Raw genomic sequence first — 20,035 nt, 5'->3', positions numbered from 1 at the left:
ACATTAATTTTGTATCCTGAGACTTTGCTGAAGTTGCTTATCAGCTTAAGGAGATTTTGGGTTGCGATGATGGGGTTTTCTAAATATATAATCATGTCATCTGCAAACAGGGACAATTTGACTTCTTCTTTTCCTAACTGAATACCCTTGATTTCTTTCTCTTGCCTGATTGCCTTAGCCATAATTTCCAACATTATGTTCAATAGGAGTGGTGAGAGAGGGCATTCCTGTCTTGTGCCAGTTTTCAAAGGGAATGCTTCCAGTTTTTGCCCATGCAGTATGATATTGGCTGTGGGTTTGTCATAAATAGCTCTTATCATTCTGAGATCCATTCCATCAATAATGAATTTATTGAGAGTTTTTAGCATGAAGGGCTGTTGAATTTTGTCAAAGGCCTTTTCTGCATCTATTGACATAATCATGTGGTTTTTGTCTTTGGTTCTGTTTATATGGTGGATTACATTTATTGATTTGCATATGTTGAACCAGCCTTGCATCCCAGGGATGAAGCCCACTTGATCATGGTGGATAAGCTTTTTGATGTGCTGCTGGATCCGGTTTGCCAGTATTTTATTGAGGATTTTTGCATCGATGTTCATCAGGGATATTGGTCTAAAATTGTCTTTTTTTGTTGTGTCTCTGCCAGGCTTTGGTATCAGGATGATGGTGGCTTCACGAAATGAGTTAGGGAAGATTCTCTCTTTTTCTATTGATTGGAATAGTTTCAGAAGGAATGGTAGCAGCTCCTCCTTGTACCTCCAGTAGAATTCGGCTGTGAATCCATCTGGTCCTGGACTTTTTTTGGTTGGTAGGCTATTAATTATTGCCTCAATTTCAGAGCCTACTGTTGATCTATTCAGGGATTCAACTTCTTCCTGGTTTAGTCTTGGAAGAGTGTAAGTGTCCAGGAAATTATCCATTTCTTGTAGGTTTTCTAGTTTATTTGCATAGAGGTGTTTATAGTATTCTCTGATGGTAGTTTGTATTTCTGTGGGGTCGGTGATGATATCCCCTTTATCAGTTTTTATTGCATCTATTTGATTCTTCTCTCTTTTCTTCTTTATTAGTCTTGCTAGCAGTCTATCAATTTTGTTGATCTTTTCAAAAAACCAAATCCTGGATTCATTGATTTTTTGGAGGGATTTTTGTGTCTCTATCTCCTTCAGTTCTGCTCTGATCTTAGTTATTTCTTGCCTTCTGCTAGCATTTGAATGTGTTTGCTCTTGCTTCTCTAGTTCTTTTAATTGTGATGTTAGAGTGTCAATTTTAGATCTTCCAGCTTTCTCTTGTGGGCATTTAGTGCTATAAATTTCCCTCTACACACTACTTTAAATGTGTCCCAGAGATTCTTTTACGTTGTATCTTTGTTCTCATTGGTTTCAAGGAACATCTTTATTTCTGCCTTCATTTCTTTGTGTACCCAGTAGTCATTCAGGAGCGGGTTGTTCAGTTTCCATGTAGTTGAGCTGTTTTGATTGATTTTCTTAGTCCTGAGTTCTAGTTTGATTGTACTGTGGTCTGAGAGACAGTTTGTTTTAATTTCTGTTCTTGTACATTTGCTGAGCAGTGCTTTACTTCCAACTATGTGGTCAGTTTTTGGATAAGTGCAATGTGGTGCTGAGAAGAATGTATATTCTGTTGATTTGGAGTGGAGAGTTCTGTAGATGTCTACTAGGTCCGCTTGGTGCAGAGTTGAGTTCAATTCCTGGATATCCTTGTTAACTTTCTGTCTCGTTGATCTGTCTAATGTTGACAGTGGAGTGTTGAAGTCTCCCATTATTATTGTATGGGAGTCTAAGTCTCTTTGTAAGTCTCTAAGGACATGCTTTATGAATCTGGGTGCACCTGTATTGGGTGCATATATATTTAGGAGAGTTAGCTCTTCCTGTTGAATTGATCCCTTTACCATTATGTAATGGCCTTCTTTGTCTCTTTTGATCTTTGATGGTTTAAAGTCTGTTGTATCAGAGACTAGAATTGCAACCCCTGCTTTTTTTTTTTTTTTTTGTTCTCCATTTGCTTGGTAGATCTTCCTCCATCCCTTTATTTTGAGCCTATGTGTGTCTCTGCATGTGAGATGGATCTCCTGAATACAGCAAACTGATGGGTCTTGACTCTTTATCCAATTTGCCAGTCTGTGTCTTTTAATTGGACCATTTAGTCCATTTACATTCAAGGTTAATATTGTTATGTGTTAACTTGATCCTGTCATTGTGATATTAGCTGATTATTTTGCTCGTTAGCTGATTCAGTTTCTTCCTAGCATAGATGGTCTTTACATTTTGGCATGTTTTTACAATGGCTGCTACCTGTTGTTCCTTTTCATGTTTAGTGCTTCCTTCAGGATCTCTTGTCGGGCAGGTCTCGTGGTGACAAAACCTCTAAGCATTTGCTTGTGACTCAGTTTGGCTGGATATGAATTTCTGGGTTGAAAATTCTTTTCTTTACGAATGTTGAGTATTGGCCCCCACTCTCTTCTGGCTTGGAGACTTTCTGCCGAGAGATCTGCTGTTAGTCTGATGGGCTTCCGTTTGTGGGTAATCCAACCATTCTCTCTGGCTGCCTTTAACATTATTCATTCATTTCAACTTTGGTGAATCTGACAATTATGTGTCTTGGAGTTGCTCTTCTTGAGGAGTATCTTTGTGGCATTCTCTGCATTTCCCGAATTTGAATGTTGGCCTGCCTTACTAGGTTGGGGAAGTTCTCCTGGATGATATCCTGCAGAGTGTTTTCCAACTTGGTTCCATTTTCCCCCTCACTTTCAGGCACCCCAATCAGACGTAGATTTGGTCTTTTCACATAATCCCATATTTCTTGGAGGCTTTGTTCATTTATTTTTCCTCTTTTTCTCTAGACTTCTCTTCTCCCTTCATTTCATTCATTTGGTCTTCAATCATTGATACTCTTTCTTCCAGTTGATCGAGTCGGTTACTGAAGCTTGTGCATTTGTCACGTATTTCTCGTGTTATGGTTTTTATCTCTGTCAGTTTGTTTACGGCCTTCTCTGCATTGATTATTCTAGTTATCCATTCTTCCATTCTTTTTTCAAGATTTTTAATTTCTTTGTGCTGGTTACGTAGTTCCTCCTTTAGCTCTGACAAGTTTGATTGACTGAATCCTTCTTCTCTCAACTCGTCAAAGTCATTCTCCGTCCAGCTTTCATCTGTTGCTGGCAATGAGCTGCATTCCTTCGGAGGAGGAGATGCACTCTGATTTTTTGAATTTTTTGAATTTCCAGCTCTTCTGCACTGCTTTTTCCCCATCTTGTGGTTTTATCTGCCTTTGGTCTTTGATGATGGTGACGTACTGATGGGGTTTTGGTGTAGGTGTCCTTTCTGTTTGTTAGTTTTCCTTCTAACGGTCAGGACCCTCAGCTATAGGTCTGTTGGAGATTGCTTGAGGTCCACTCCAGACCCTGTTTGCCTGGGTATCAGCAGTGGAGCCTGCAGAAGATAGAATATTGCTGAACAGCGAGTGATCTTGTCTGATTCTTGCTCTGGAAGCTTCGTCTCTGGGTGTACCCCACCGTGTGAGGTGTGGTATGTCGATCTGCACCTAGTGGGGGATGTCTCCCAGTTTGGCTACTCAGGGATCAGGGACCCACTTGAGCAGGCAGTCTGTCCGTTCTCAGATCTCAACCTCCATGCTGGGGGATCCACTGCTCTCTTCAAAGCTGTCAGACAGGGCCATTAACATCTGCAGAGGTTTCTGCTGCTTTTTTTTTTTTTTTTTCCTCTTTCCTGTCCCTTGAGGTGGAGTCTACAGAGACAGGCAGGCCTCCTTGAGCTGCTCTGGGTTCTACCCAGTTCGAGCTTTCTGGTAGCTTTGTTTACCTACTTAAGCCTCAGCAATGGGGAGCACCCCTCCCCCAGCCTAGCTGCTGCCTTGCAGTTAGATCTCAGACTGCTGTGCTAGCAATGAGGGAGGCTCAGAGGGCGTGGGACCCTCCCAGCCAGGTGTGGGCTATAATCTCCTGGTGTGCCATTTGCTAATACCCTTGGTAAAGTGCAATATTAGGGTGAGAGTTACCCGATTTCCCAGGTGTTGTGTGTCTCAGTTCCCCTGGATAGGAACAGGGATTCCTTCCCCCTTGCACTTCCCAGGTCAGGGGATGCCTCGCCCTGCTTCAACTCTAGCTGATTGGCTGCACCAGCTAACCAGCACCAATTGTCTGGCACTCCTCAGTGAGATGAACCCGGTACCTCAGTTGAAACTGCAGAAATCACCCATATTCTGTGTTGCTCGTGCTGGGAGCTGGAGACTGGAGCTGTTCCTATTTGGCCATCTTGCTCCAGGAACCACCCCCCCAAACTTCTTTTTTATGTTTTACTTACCCTCAAAGCCATTCACAAGTAATTTGATGATAATATGAAATTATGGATTCCAAACAATGATACTTTACTGGATGTAAAACTTTGACATACTAGATGACAAATTAGAAAAATACAGACTCTAGCCCCCTTTGCAGCAAGGAAACATTATTAGAAAGAAATGCATTAATCCCATGTATTGTGCATAATATGTATCTTTTTATAGAATTTTAAGCATTAATATCATCTAAATTTATGTAAGTTTGTTTTGCATCTGCACCTGTAGTGTTTATGGTGTGTCCTATTTATGGATATTTTTAAGAGCTTTAGGCATAAGAGCAGTAGGCTGAAATTGTTATTAAATGACCAACTTGATATTAAAAATGTCAGTTGATTTGATTAATCAAAGGAAGTCCATCTAATTAATTAAACACCATTACATTTAAACTTTTCAGCTTAGGGAAATCCAACCACATGTAGGGAGCTTGCTCCTACATTTTATTATCTGTAGCATAGTCTTACTTGTTAGGTTATACCCATATTGTTTTGTCTTATAGTTGGAACAGTTTTCCTGGGGGTGGATAACAAGAAGAAATGGATTTTTTTTTAGTAATCAAAGTCATACTAAGTAACACATTCTTCTTGAATGCATAGTCAAAGTCATACTTCTCTGTGTTTGCTGTACCTACTTCTATTTCCTGATCAATAAATATTTCATCAGCAATGACACAAGTAATAGAGTTAAAAGAGCATGTTGCACAAGCTTTACATAATCAGTCCTCTAATACTACTTAGATTCTACTAGAACATTCTGTTTGTGTGATTGTTTTTAATAGCTCACAAAATACTACTTATTTTAGGGGCATATCCTAAGTTTTAGAGATTTTAGGTAAGATATACAAATAAGATTTTGAAAATATTAGCCTACAAAGCCCAGAGGTTGTGTAAACCAGGAAGTCTAAATTAGAAGCAGACATAAAATATTATTGCCTAAACACACTTAGTTATAGGAATGTAGTAACTATATGACTAAAAATTCATTTAATTCTCACAGTTTGGGGTCATGTAGATATGCTAAAGTATATATTTATAAAAATATAAGCAAATCAAAGCAAGATTGCTGTTGCAGAAGCAGAAATGGAAAGCTTTTTTGGATATATTATCATACAGACAATGTCATTTTATAGACAAGGTATTTCTAATAGAATTTTCTTGATCCATAAGCCTTTTGAAATCAAGGATTAATTTTCTTTTTGTTTCCAGGCACTTGCTCAGTATGATTGTTGGTATTATTGAAGATGTTGTTGTTAATTTATCTTGGGTTTAACTATGGAAAATACTAGTTTGTATCTGGGATTCTACATACTTTTCCTTGTCTTTTTTTTTGTGTGTGCCAGGAAAGGGGAGATAAGTCCTAGCCATACAAATAAGGATGAAAAGTTGTTGCCAAAAATAGCTACCACTCATTGACACTTAATACATGGAAGTCACTCTGCAAAACACTTAAATTACCTTATTTTATCTTCAAGTATTATGGCCCATGTTTTGCAGATGAAGATGTAGAAACAAAAGCACAAAGAGATCAAGTAACTTGCTGCATAATGCATATTCTATAAATTATAGTCAGGATTTGAACTGATGTTGGTCAAATTCTAAAACCTATACTGTAGAGTTTCACCATTTTGTGGCTAGGGCATCATTTTAGGAATTGACAAACCAGAAAGAAGGTGAGAGCTGTTCAGCACAGCCTCTTTCAGTGCATACTTAGGGCGTGTGAAAAATCGATCTGTCTAGGGAGATTCTATGTCTCAGGGCCCAGAAGAAAGTACCCGAGGGACAATTAGCTGCTTAAAGCTTTCTTTTCTAATTCAAATCTTGGAAATTTAAATTATTATATTAAGGTTAATACTGGTGGGAGTTGTAGGATAATGCTGATCTGTAACAGTGTTCTAAAAATAAAACTTTTCTGCTAATAAAGTGGGTAGAGGTAGTCAAATATTGATTTAAGTTTGGAAGCAATAAAATGAATTTTTTGAAATCCCCTGTAAATGTGTATGAGAAAGTAAAAACCGAACTGCCCCTTGCTTAAAGGTCACATCATTGACGGGATTTAATGCCTAAGTGCAAGGCGGTGCCCAAGAATCTCTGGTGTTCATTTCTGTTAGAAGTCTCACTGGAAGGAGCAGAACTATCAGGATAAAAATAGTGTACACTGAAAAGTATAAAAAACTCTCTGTCTTTCAAAAGCGAGTAAACATTGGGAAAGGTGATACTCACTTAACACATGTTAAGAGGAGGAAAAACATAACAGTGATTACCATTTTATTATGTTACATATATAAATGGAGATCTAATTCTTTTTTTTTTTGAGCCCAACTTTCTAATTCGAATTTCTTTTTTTATTATTATATTTTAAGTTCTAGGGTACATGTGCACAAGGTGCAGGTTTGTTATATATGTATACATGTGCCATGTTGGTGTGCTGAACCCCTTACCTCTATCTCCTAATGCTATCCCTCCCCGCTCCCCCAACCCCACAACAGGCCCTGGTGTGTGATGTTCCCTTTCCTGTGTCCAAGTGATCTCATTGTTCAATTCCCACCTAAGAGTGAGAACATGTGGTGTTTGGTTTTTTGTCCTTGTGATAGTTTGCTGAGAATGATGGTTTCCAGCTGCATCCATGTCGCTACAAGGGACATGAACTCATCCTTTTTTATGGCTGCATAGTATTCCATGGTGTATATGTGCCACATTCTCTTAATGCAGTCTGTCATTGATGGACATTTGGGTTGGTTCTAAGTCTTTGCTATTGTGAATAGTGCCTCTATAAACATGTATGCATATGTCCTTACAGCAGCATGATTTATAATCCTTTGGGTATATACCCAGTAATGGGATGGCTGGGTCAAATGGTATTTCTATTTCTAGATCCTTGAGGAATTGCCACACTGTCTTCCACAATGGTTGAACCAGTTTACAGTCCCACCAACAGTGTAAAAGTGTTCCTATTTCTCCACATCCTCTCCAGCACCTGTTGTTTCCTGACTTTTTAATGATCACCATTCTAACTTGTGTGAGATGGTATCTCATTGTGGTTTTGATTTGCATTTCTCTGATGGCCAGTGATGCTGAGCATTGTTTCATGTGCTTGTTGGCTGCATAAATGTCTTCTCTGAGAAGGGTCTGTTCATATCCTTTGCCCACTTTTTGATGGGGTTGTCTGTTTTTTTCTTGTAAATTTGTCTGAGTTCTTTGTAGATTCTGGATATTAGCCCTTTGTCAGATGAGTAAATTGCAAAAATTTTCTCCCATTCTGTAGGTTGCCTATTTTACACTGCGGATAGTTTCTTTTGCTAAGTTACCCCAAAATTCCTGAGTATAAACTGAAAATATAAAACCATAATATATAATTATTTCTTAAATAGCTATATATAAACATCTTGGCAAAATGTATATAACCATGCAGTTCCTGCCTGATACATTATGTAGTGGTTTGTTTATTTATTTTTGAGATGGAGTTTCTCTCTTGTCACCCAGGCTGGAGTGCATGGTTATATACATTTTGCCAAGATGTTTATACATAGCTATTTAAGAAATAATTATATATTATGGTTTTATATTTTCAGTTTATACTCAGGAATTTTGAGGTAACTTAGTATAACTAACGTCCAGTTTCATCCTGTGTAACTGAATTTTTATACCCATTGAACAACTCCCTACTTCCTCCTCTCCCCGTGCCTTGCTAACCATCATTCTAATCTCTGCTTTTATGAGTCTATTTTAGATATCTCATATATAGATTTTGATAACTTTCTAGCATTACCAAATTACAGACATTTAGTTTATTTCCCATGATTTTGCTATTATAAGTAATAGTAGTGAACAACTTGCTGTGAAAATCTTTGGGAGATATTTTAGATTATCTTCTTGGAATATATTCCAAAATGTGTGAGTGGGTCAAGAGAGAAAGACATTTTTTACACTTTGGAAAAATATAATTCATTTTATTCTAACTTTCAGTTTGGGTTGCATCTATGCAAACCTAACTTTTCTTTTTATTTTTTGTTTCATGGCAAAGGTGACAACATTGTGGTAGTGAAATAAACTTTTCTTCATACTTTCCCAGGAGACATTTTGATTTCCTGTTAAAGCCGAGACCTATGCTAGAGCAGCAGGGTGGCTGGATTCCTCCTGCCATGGGCAGCTGGTTGTCTCACTGCTGATTTTATCCATGAGCCTTCTCAGAATTAGCTGCTTTCAAATTTTGTTTCTAAGAAAGTTAGGGTGGCCCTTGATGAAGAGTAATGGGAGGGAAGCCTAATGACTGAAATCAATTTTTTTTAAAAAAGTAAGCCTGCAGTGCTTTAAATGAAAGGGAGAGATTGAGGCATTAGACAAAATGGCTGCAGCTAAGGAAAGCAAACTTTAGAGGGGATTAAAAGAAGGAAACAGACTAAAAATAGACTAATATGTAGATGCCAAAAGGAAGTAGATAATTGCCTCAGTACAAAATAAATAATATTTGTGGATGTCAGAAATTAGAATGAGTCATCTTGGGAGAAAATACATTCCTTTTTGCTTAATGGAGATTTTTAGAGAGGATATGGAGACCACTTATGACAGATTTTTAAGGCTTAACATGATACCCTCTAGCGCTCTTCCAAAACTGTAATTTTGTGAAATAAAGTCACTAGTCAAGAGGAGATGTTGTGGATGTAATTGTCTCTTGAACTTCTTCTTCTGTCTGGGTGTTTTAACATTATTGTCTTGTCCCTCTGTGGGTATTAATGAGAAGGCACTTGAGATCAAATGAAGAGCTGAACTGCTTTAAAAACTTTATCCAACTGTGAGGAGCAGCTTAAAGAACTACATAAGTAAAAGGAAAATAGGCTACTCTATGGATTTAATCAGGTTGAATGAAAAATTACAAGATGAGGCTTGATTTGTCCTCAAGGGATTCTTTCTTCTGCTAAACAAATCACTACATTACTTTGTTTATTATACATATTTTTTATTAATTGACCATGTTAAATGTAAAAATTCAAGCAAATGAAAGTTTATAGTGCTTGTATAAGCAGCACATATATTAAAATTGGAATGACACAGAGAAGAAGAGCATGGCCTCTGCAAAAGGATTTCGTGCAAATCTGTGAAATGTTCCATACTTTTAGATCCTGGACAGTGCCTGGGTCCTGTGAAAACTTCCAGAAAAGAAGTCTACTGACAGTACTTACTCTACACCACAGTTAGAGAAACACCCAAACAAAGAGATGAGAACGAACCAACACAAGAACATTGGCAACTCAAATCTCCAGTGTCTTATGTCATCCAACTGACCACACTACTTCTCAAACAGGGCTTCTTAACAGGGCTGAGATGGCTGAAATGATTGAAATAGAATTCACAATATGGATAGGAATGAAGATCGTCAGATTCAGGAGCGTGACAAAACCCAATCCAAGGAAACTAAGAATATAATAAAATGATACAGGAGCTGACTGATGAAATAGCCAGTATAAGAGAAAACCTAACTGTCCTAATATTGCTGAAAAAACACACTACAAGTATTTCACAATGCAATCACAAGTATTAATAGCAAAATAGACCAAGCTGAGGAAACAATCTCAGAGCTTGAAAACTAGTACTCTGAAATAATACAATCAGGCAAAAATAAATCAAAAAGAATAAAAAGGAACAAATAAAATATCTGATAAGTATGGAATTATGTAAGAAGGGCAAATATATGAACCAGTGGCATCCCTGAAAAAGATGGGGAGAAAGTAAGCAACTTGGAACATATATTTTAGGATATTGTCCATGATAACTTCCCCAACCTCTCTATAGTGGTCATCATTCAAATTCAAGAAATACAGAGAATCCCTGAAAGATTCTACACAAGATCACCCCCAAGACATATAATTATCTGATTTTCCAAAGTTGAAATGAAAGAAAGAATGTTAAAGGCAGCTAGAGAGAAAGGGCAGATCACTTACAAGTAGATTTCCATCAAATGAACAGTGGACCTTTCAGCAGGAACCCTACAAGCCAGAAGAAATGGGGGTGGGGGAGGGGAGTGCTACATTCAACATTCTTAGAGGAAAAAAAAAAAAAACTCCAATCAGGAATTTCATATCCAGCCAAACTAAGCTTCCTAAGTGAAGGAGTGATAGGATCCTTTTCAGACAGGCAAATGCTAAAGGAATTTATTACCACCCAACCTATCTTACAAGAGTTTTTGAAAGAAGCACTAAATATTGAAAGAAAAGACAATTACCAGACCAAAACAACCCACACATACTTAAGTACACAGACCAGTGACACTATAAAACAACCATATAAACAAACCTGCATAATAACCAGCTAACAACAAAATAATAGGATAAAATCCACACCAAACTAATCTTGACTGTAAGTGGGCTAAATGCCCCAATTAAAAGGCACAGAGTGGTAAGCTGGATAAAAAAGCAAGACCCAATGGTATGCTGTCTTCAAGAGACCCATCTCACATGCAATGACACCTATAGACTCAAAAGGAAAAACAGATGGAGGAAAATTTATCACCAGAAAAAAAGCAGAAGTGGCAATCCTAATTTCAGACAAAACAGACTTTAAGCCAACAAAGATCAAAAAAGACATAAAAGGGCATTACATAGTGGTAAAAGGTTCAATTGAACAAGAAGACCTAACTATCTTAGGTTAGGTCTTAAGTATATCTTCAGTATATCTTGAGTATACATGCACCCATCACAGGAGCAACCAGATTCATAAAGCAAGTTCGTAGAGGCCTACAAAAAGAATTAGACTACCACACAAAAATAGTGGGAAACTTCAATGCACCACTGACAGTATTAGGCAGATCATTGAATCAGAAAATTAACAAAAGATATTCAGGACTTCAACTCAACACTGAAACAAATGGATCTAACAGACATTTACAAAAATCTTCACCCCCAAACAACAGAATATACCTTCTTCTTATTGCCACATGGCACATACTCTAAAACTGACCATGTGATTGAACATAAAACAATGCTCAGAAAATGCATAAACCCCCACAAAATTATATCAATCACACTTTCAGACCACAATCCAAAAAAAAAAAAAAAAAAATAGAAATCAAGACTAAGAAAATGACCCCAAACCATACAATTAGATAGAAATTAACAACCTGCTCCTGAATAACTTTTGGGTAAATAATGAAATTAAGGCAGAAATCAAGAAGTTATTTGAAACTAATGAGGACAAAGATACAATGTATCAGAACCACTGGAACACAAATAAGGCAATGTTAAGAGGGAAATTTATAGCACTAAATGCCCACATCAGAAAGTTAGGAAGATATCCAATTAATAACCTAACATCACAACTAAAAGAACTAGAGAAGCAAGAGCAAACCAACCACAAAGCTAGCAGAAGACAGAAAAGAAACAAAATCAGATTTGAACTGAAGATGATTGAGACACAAAAAAACATTCAAAAGATCAGCAAAACTAGAAGTTGGTGTTTTGAAAATATTAATAATGTGGGGTTGGTGTTTCCAAGATGGCTGAATAGGAACAGATCCAGTCTACAGCTCCCAGAAAGATCAATGCAGAAGATGGGTGATTTCTGCATTTCCAACTGAGGTACCTAGTTCATCTCATTGGGACTGGTTGGACACTGGGTGCAGCCCATGGAGGGCAAGCCGAAGCAGGGCATGGCATCACCTCGCCTGGGTAGTGCAAGGGCTAGGATTTCCCTTTCCTAGCCAAGGGAAGCCATGAGTGACTGTACCTGGAGAAACAGTACACTCCTACCCAAATACTGTACTTTTCCCATGGTTTTTGCAACTGGCAGACCAGGAGATTCCCTCCCGTGCCTGGATCAGCAGGTCCCATACCCACGGAGCCTTGCTCACTGCTAGCGCAGCAGTCTGAGTTCGACCTGGGAAGCTGGACCTTGGCAGGGCGAGCGGCGTCCACCATTGCTGAGGCTTGTATAGGCCGTTCTATGCTCGCAGTGTAAATGAAGTGTCAGGGAAGCTCGAACTTGGCAGAGCCCACTACAGCTCAGCAAGGCCTACTGCCTCTCTAGATTCCACTTCTGGGAGGAGGGCATATCTGAACAAAAGGCAGCAGACAGCCTCTGTAGATGTCAACATCTCTGCTTGACAGCTCTGAAGAGAGCAGTGGTTCTCTCAGCATGGCATTTGAGCTCCAATAACAGACAGCCTGCCTCCTCAAGTGGGTCCCTGACCCCCATGTAGCCTGACTGGGAGACACCTCCCAGTAGGGGCTGACAGACACCTCATGCAGGCAGGTGCCCCTCTGGGTTGAAGCTTCCAGAGGAAGGACCAGGCAGCAATATTTGCTGTTCTGCAGCCTCCGTTGGTGATACCCAGGCAAACAGGGTCTGGAGTGGACCTCTGGCAAACTCCAACAGATCTGCAGCTGAGAGGCTTGTCTGTTAGAAGGAAAACTAACAAACAAAGCAATAGCATCAACATCAACAAAAACGATATCCACACCAAAACCCCATCTGTAGGTCACCAACGTCAAAGACCAAAGGTAGATAAAACCACAAAGATGGGTAGAAACCAGAGCAGAAAGGCTGAAAATTCCAAAAACCAGAACACCTCTTCTCCTCCAAAAGAACACGACTCCTCACCAGCAAGGGAACAACTAGTACCAGCCACTGCAAAAATATGCAAAAGTATAAAGACCATTGACACTATGAAGAAACTGCATCAATTAATGGGTGAAATAACCAACTAGCATCATAATGACAGATTCAAATTCATACATAAAAATATTAACTTTAAATGTATAGGGGCTAAATGCCCCAATTAAAAGAGACATACTGGCAAATTGGATAAAGAGTCAAGACTCATCGGTGTGCTGTATTCAGGAGACCCATCTCACAAGCAAAGACACACATAGGCTCAAAATAAAGAGATGGAAGAAGATCTACATAGCAAATGGAAAGCAAAAAAATAAAAATAAATAAATAAATAAATAAATAAAAGCAGGGGATGCAATCCTGGTCTCTGATAAAACAGACTTTAAACCAACAAAGATCAAAAGAGACAAAGAAGGCCATTACATAATGGTAAAGGGATCACTGCAACAAGAAGATCTAACTATCCTAAATATATATGCACCCAATACAAGAGCACTCAGATTCATAAAGCAAGTTCTTAGAGACATACAAAGAGACTTAGACTCCCACACAATAATAATGGGAGACTTTAACACTCCATTGTCAATATTAGACAGATCAATGAGAGAGAAATTAACAAGAATATCCAGGACTTGAACTCAGTTCTGGACCAAGTGGACCTAATAGACATCTACAGAACTCTCCACCCCAAATCAACAGAATATACGTTATTCTCAGCACCACATTGCACTTATTCTAAAATTGACCACATCATTGGAAGTGATACACTACTTAGCAAATGTAAAAGAACAGAAATCACAACAAACTGTCTCTCAGACCTCAGTGCTTTCAAATTAGAACTCAGGATTAAGAAACTCACCCAAAACTGCAGAACTACATGGAAAGGGAACAACATGCTTCCTACTGGGTAAATAACAAAATGAAGGTGGAAAAAAAGATGTTCTTTGAAACAAATGGGAACAAAGACACAATGTACCAGAATTTCTGGGACACATTTAAAGCAGTGTGTAGAGGGAAATTTATAGCACTAAGTGCCCACAAGAAAAAGCAAGAAAGATCTAAAATCAACACCCTAACATCACAATTAAAAGAACTAGAGAAGCAAGAGCAAACAAATTCAAAAGCTAGCAGAAGACAAGAAATAACTAGGATCAGAGCAGAGCTGAAGGAGATAGAGACACAAAACACCCTTCAAAAAAATCAATGAATTCAAGAGCTGGTTTTTTGGAAAGATCAAGAAAATAGATAGACCACTAGCAAGACTAATAAAGAAGAAAAGAGAGAAGAATCAAATAGACACAATACAAAATGATAAAGGGGATATCACAACCAATCCCACAGAAATACAAACTACCATCAGAGAATACTATAAACAACTCTATGCAAATAAACTAGAAAATCTAAAAGAAATGGATAAATTCCTGGACACATGTACTCTCCCAAGACTAAACCAGGAAGAAGTTGAATCTCTGAGTAGACCAATAACAGGTTCTGAAATTGAGGCAATAATTAATAGCCTACCTAGCAAGAAAAGTCCAGGACCAGATGGATTCACAGCCGAATTCTACCAGAGGAACAAAGAGGAGCTGATACCATGCCTTCTGAAACTATTCCAATCAATAGAAAAAGAGGGAATCCTCCTTAAGTCATTTTATGAGGCCAGCATCATCCTGATACCAAAGCCTGACAGAGAGACAACAAAAAAAGAGAATGTTAGGCCAATATCCCTTATGAACATCGATGCAAAAATCCTCAATAAAATACTGGCAAACCAAATCCAGCAGCACATCAAAAAGCTTATCCACCACCATCAAGTCGGTTTCATCCATGGGATGCAAGCCTGGTTCAACATATGCAAATCAATAAATATAACCCATCACTTAAACAGAACCAATGACAAAAACCACATGATTATCTCAAGAGATGCAGAAAAGGCCTTCAACAAAATTCAACAGCGCTTCATGCTAAATATTCTCTATAAACTAGGTATTGATGGAATGTATCTCAAAATAATAAGAGCTATTTATGACAAATCCACAGTCAATATCATGCTAAATGGGCAAAAACTGGAAGCATTCCCTTCGAAAACTGGCATAAGACAAGGATGCCATCTCTCACCACTCCTATTCAACGTAGTATGGGAAGTTCTGGCCAGGGCAATCAGGCAAGAGAAAGAAAATAAAGGGTATTCAATTAGGAAAAGAGGTAGTCCAATTGTCTCTGTTTGCAGATGACATGATTGTATATTTAGAAAACCCCATCATCTCAGCCCAAAATCTCCTTAAGCTGATAAACAACTTCAGTAAAGTCTCAGGATACAAAATCAATGTGCAAAAATCACAAGCATTCCTATACACCAATACCAGACAGCCAAATCATGAGTGAACTCCCATTCACAATTACTACATAGAGAATAAAATACCTAGGAGCACAACTTACAAGGGATGTGAAGGACCTCTTCAAGGAGAACTACAAACCACTACTCAACGAAATAAAAGAGGACACAAACAAATGGAAGAACATTCCATGCTCATTGATATGAAGAATCAATATCATGAAAATGGCCATACTGCCCAAGGTAATTTACAGATTCAATGCTATCCCCATCAAGCTACCAATGACTTTCTTCACAGAATTGGAAAAAAAAAAAAAACTACTTTAAATTTCATATGGAAGCAAAAAAGAGCACGTATAGCCGAGACAATCCTAAACAAAAAGAACAAAGCTGGAGGCATCACGCTACCTGACTTCAAACTATACTACAAGGCTACAGTAACCAAAACAGCATGGTAGTGGTACCAAAACAGAGATATAGACCAATGGAACAGAACAGAGGGCTCAGGAATAACACCATACATCTACAACCATCTAATCGTTGACAAACCTGACAAAAACAAGCAAATGGGGAAAGGATTCCCTATTTAATAAATGGTCTTGGGAAAATTGGCTAGTCATATGTAGAAAGCTGAAACCGGGTTCCTTCCTTACACTTTATATAAAATTAACCCAAGATGGATTAAAGTCTTAAATGTAAGACCTAAAACCATAAAAACCCTAGAAGAAAACCTAGGCAATACCATTTAAGACATAGGCATGGGCAAAGACTTCATGACTAAAACACGAAAAGCAATGGCACATAGATGAAGCTAGAGGCCATTATCCTTAGTAAATGAACGCAGGAACAGAAACCAAATATCACATGTTCTCACTTACAAATGGGAGCTAAATAATGACATAGTAACACAAAAAAGGGAACAACAGACACTGGGGCCTATTTGAGGGTGGAGGATGGGAGGAAGGAGAGAATCAGAAAGAAAAACTATCTGGTACTAAACTTAGTACATGGGTGATGAACTAACCTGTACACCAAACCCCCATGACACAAGTTTAGCTATATAACCTGGACATGTACTCCTGCACATAAAATAAAAGTTAAAATTCTTTCACTAAAAAAAGCCTATGTGCAATTTTCAGCACCTATGAGTAATAATAATAATTAGACGGAGTATCTTCTTTCTCAAATGTCATATGAACAAATTTCCTTTTAAACATCACGATGTATTAGAAAGAGCCTTGATTTGGAGGCACCATAGGTCATAACCTACATGCCTAGTGACAGAAGGCAAATCATAATATAAAACACAGGCCAATTTTCTTATATCTAAAATGATGATAAAAATACTTGCTCCACACAGGTATTTCTACACATGGAGAGGAGTTTTGAGGATTAAGCAATACATGTGAAACTATATAGTAACTACAAAGTCACAGCAGAAATATAATGACAATGAGATAAAAATAAGGTAATCTCTTAAATCTTCCCACAACCAAAAACACAATATTCTATATTATTCTCAGAACATTTCTTATTCTTCTGAAGTGTTATTCAATTTGGTATTTGGTAGCATAGGACCATTTACAAATTAACAAATATTACTGCTAAGTAAAAAAATCAGAAAGTGGATAATAAGAAAATAAAAATCACAGACAACACAATTAAGCAGACATAAAGCTATTAATATTTATATATGTATATGTTTTTCAGAAATATGTTCTATTTTAATGTTTTTATTAAACCATGAATTATAAACACCTTTCCTTATGACAATGTATCCTTCTATAACCTCATTTAATAGTTGTACAGTATTTCCTTGAATAGACAGATATACCATGATTTATGTTACAAAATATAATTATTTTTGCAATTTTTCACAATGATAAATAACACCGTGATGGGCATTCTTATTTAAATTGTTATATCAATTTAAAAATTTTTTGTAGAATTAAATCATGTCCTTTGCAGTAACATAGATGGAGCTGCTGGCATTATCCTAAGTGAAGCAACACAAGAAGAGAATACCAAATACTGCATGTTCTCACTTTTAAATGGAAGCTAAATATTGAATACATATGGGCACAAAGAAGGGAACAACGGCATCAGGGGTTACTTGAATGTGGAGGGTGGAAGGAGACTGAGGGCTGAAAAATTGCCTATCAGGTACTACGCTTATTTTCTGGGTGAAAAAATCTGTGCACCAAACCCCTGCAACATGCAATTTACCTATGTAACAAACCTGCACATGTACCCCAAAACCTAAAATTAAAGTTAAAAAAGTTTTAAAAACACACCAGAAAAACCCAAATGGAAGTGAATAAAATTGTTTTCTACATGTAATTCATTAATATAATCAGATACCTTTTGATTTTCAAATATTTGTATGTATAATTTTATATACATATATGGATAATCATCATTGTACTACATATATTGTTTTTGGTCTGTGATTTTGCAATTAACATATATTGTGAACACATTTAAACATCTGTACCCAGAAATTCTTCACCCTTTGAAGTGAATCCAGTGTTCTGTTATTTGGGTATGTCATAATTTATGTAATGAAGCCTTTATGGGTGGATGTTCAGATTGTTTTCTTTTCTCTTTTTGTTCTTACTTTCTACACTCACATAATTATTTTTTTTTGCATTCGTGCTTTCAAACTGTTTTGTTAAGAGCATTTTTTTCCTCTTAAAAGTTATTATTAAGAAAAAAAAACCTGCCCTTGTGTGGATGTGAATACAATGACTGCCAATATAGGTTGATGCCAATGACTTAATTACTGATTAAGATGTCATCAATTCTATCTATTATATGCATCATTGCTTTTTACCATTAGTGCAAGTGTCAACACAGAACAAAAGGAAAATGACATCTTAGTATTATCATGAAAATAGTTTTCACCTCACCTATTCCCCATAAAACTCTTTGGGACCTCCAGGAGTCCTGTAATCACACTGAGAAACACTAACTTGGATAAAATAAATAGAGATGGCACTGTTGAATTAAATAATATATTTTCAGATTGAGGGGCAATTTTTATGACCAGATTGTTTACGGGGTACTAGCTATGTAAGAATTAAAGGACTTTAACACATTTATGTGAAGACAACTTCTAGAACACTTGGCTTACTATAGCGAATATAAAATAGAACCTTCATAGAATTTCCAGCGGAAAAAACATCTGAATTTGTTTTTTGCTAAGCTTCTCGGAACAAGGAAGTTAAACACAAAGCTATTGTTCGTCCCTCACTAAAGCATTATACCATTTCTTCCTCTAAAACTTTATTTCATGCCCCTAAGTTTATGCTTCTTAATATAGAAATCAAGACCTTCCACAACCTTACTTTAACCGACCTTTCCACACACACATCTTGGTTTCTTGTGCACATTCCTTTGTAGCAAGCAAATGGAAAACAAAGAAAAGCAGGGGTTGCAATCCTAGTCTCCACATAACAGACTTTAAGCCTGCAAAGATCAAAACAGACGAAGAAGGGCATTACACACTGCTGAAGGGACCAGTTCAACAAGAAGAGCTAACTATCCTAAATATGTATGTACCCAATACAGGAGCACCCAGACTCTTTTTTTTTTTTTTAATTGAGGAACAGAAAATGTTGCAGGAGAGGTGGCAATAAAGGTTGTCGTGTACTATTTTCTAGTTGTTATGTATATCATTCTTATTTTCTCTAAAAAATATTTTCACTGTGGTAGAGGCTATGACAAAAGCTCCACAGGTAAAATGGAATCGTTCTGGGTGGTAAAGAGCAGAGAGAATTTGTATAGGTCAAAGACGGAAGAGGGAATGTCAGACTGAGACCACAAAGTAACCAACAAGTAGGAAAGGGTGGCACACAAAGAAAAGCTGGGAAGATTTCTGTTCAGGTGGCACAAAGGAATGTGCAAAAGAAAGGCATAATGATAGCTAGATCATAAGTGATAATTAAAAATCTTTTAAAAACACTTGCCTTTTGTACTGTCATGCACAAGATCTAATGTTCTTGCATTCCTGGCTTGAATGTGTATGTGAATGTACGCAATTTAAAGCAATGTACACTACAAATGTTTATAATCAAAAGAATAATTTAATAACCAGAAAAAAGAGAACGGTATAAGTGTTTCAGCAACATCTAATATTTCTTAGGTTCCCAATGCTTACTATGTTAACATTTTTTTTCAGTTGAGGTGTGTGACACAATATGTCCTTTAGAGAGTGGAAATTAACTTGGGTTTTGAATAAAGTGAGGATTACTTATTCTGGCTCCTTCTACATCCTTATTCCTTCCAGTAAATTACCTATGGTGAGTCATATGCAATTCAATAGGCTCTCAGAAAATAATTTAGTCCTGTTTAATTAAGAACTGGATACTTTGATACTTTGACATCTGAATAAGTCAGCACCTTTTCTTTTTTTTTTTTTTTTTTTTTTTTTTTGTAAAATGTCATAGCCACTCTATAATTAGGGTTACCACTGGAATCCTGTTACGTGAAGACCATATTTTGTGCTCTATTAACATTAGTACCTTTTCTAATCTAGGGCTGGTATCTCTCAGAGCAAGAGAGAAACAAACATACTGAAATGAGGAAAGCAGAATCTTGTTTGCATCAATTGCAATTAATTTCACCAAGAACTGACTATACTGTTTTAAAAATTGTCAGTCCCAACCAGTCTTCTGACTCTTGCAATAGTTAAGTCCTGAATAGTAAGTCTAAAACTAGGGAATGATTC

At 37.3% G+C, this 20,035-nt stretch overlaps 1 non-coding gene across 1 annotated transcript; it reads left to right on the top strand.

The window, feature by feature from the left end:
* Positions 1 to 9,375: 9,375 nt before the first annotated feature.
* Positions 9,376 to 9,482, top strand: LOC116268981. The gene has a single exon (XR_004176308.1). It is a non-coding gene; the product is annotated as a U6 spliceosomal RNA (small nuclear RNA).
* The last annotated feature ends 10,553 nt before the right edge of the window (positions 9,483 to 20,035 follow it).

This window comes from Papio anubis, chromosome 9, assembly GCF_008728515.1.
Source record: "Papio anubis isolate 15944 chromosome 9, Panubis1.0, whole genome shotgun sequence".
NCBI lineage: Eukaryota > Metazoa > Chordata > Mammalia > Primates > Cercopithecidae > Papio > Papio anubis.
This window is presented reverse-complemented; position numbering and strand designations above follow the sequence as displayed.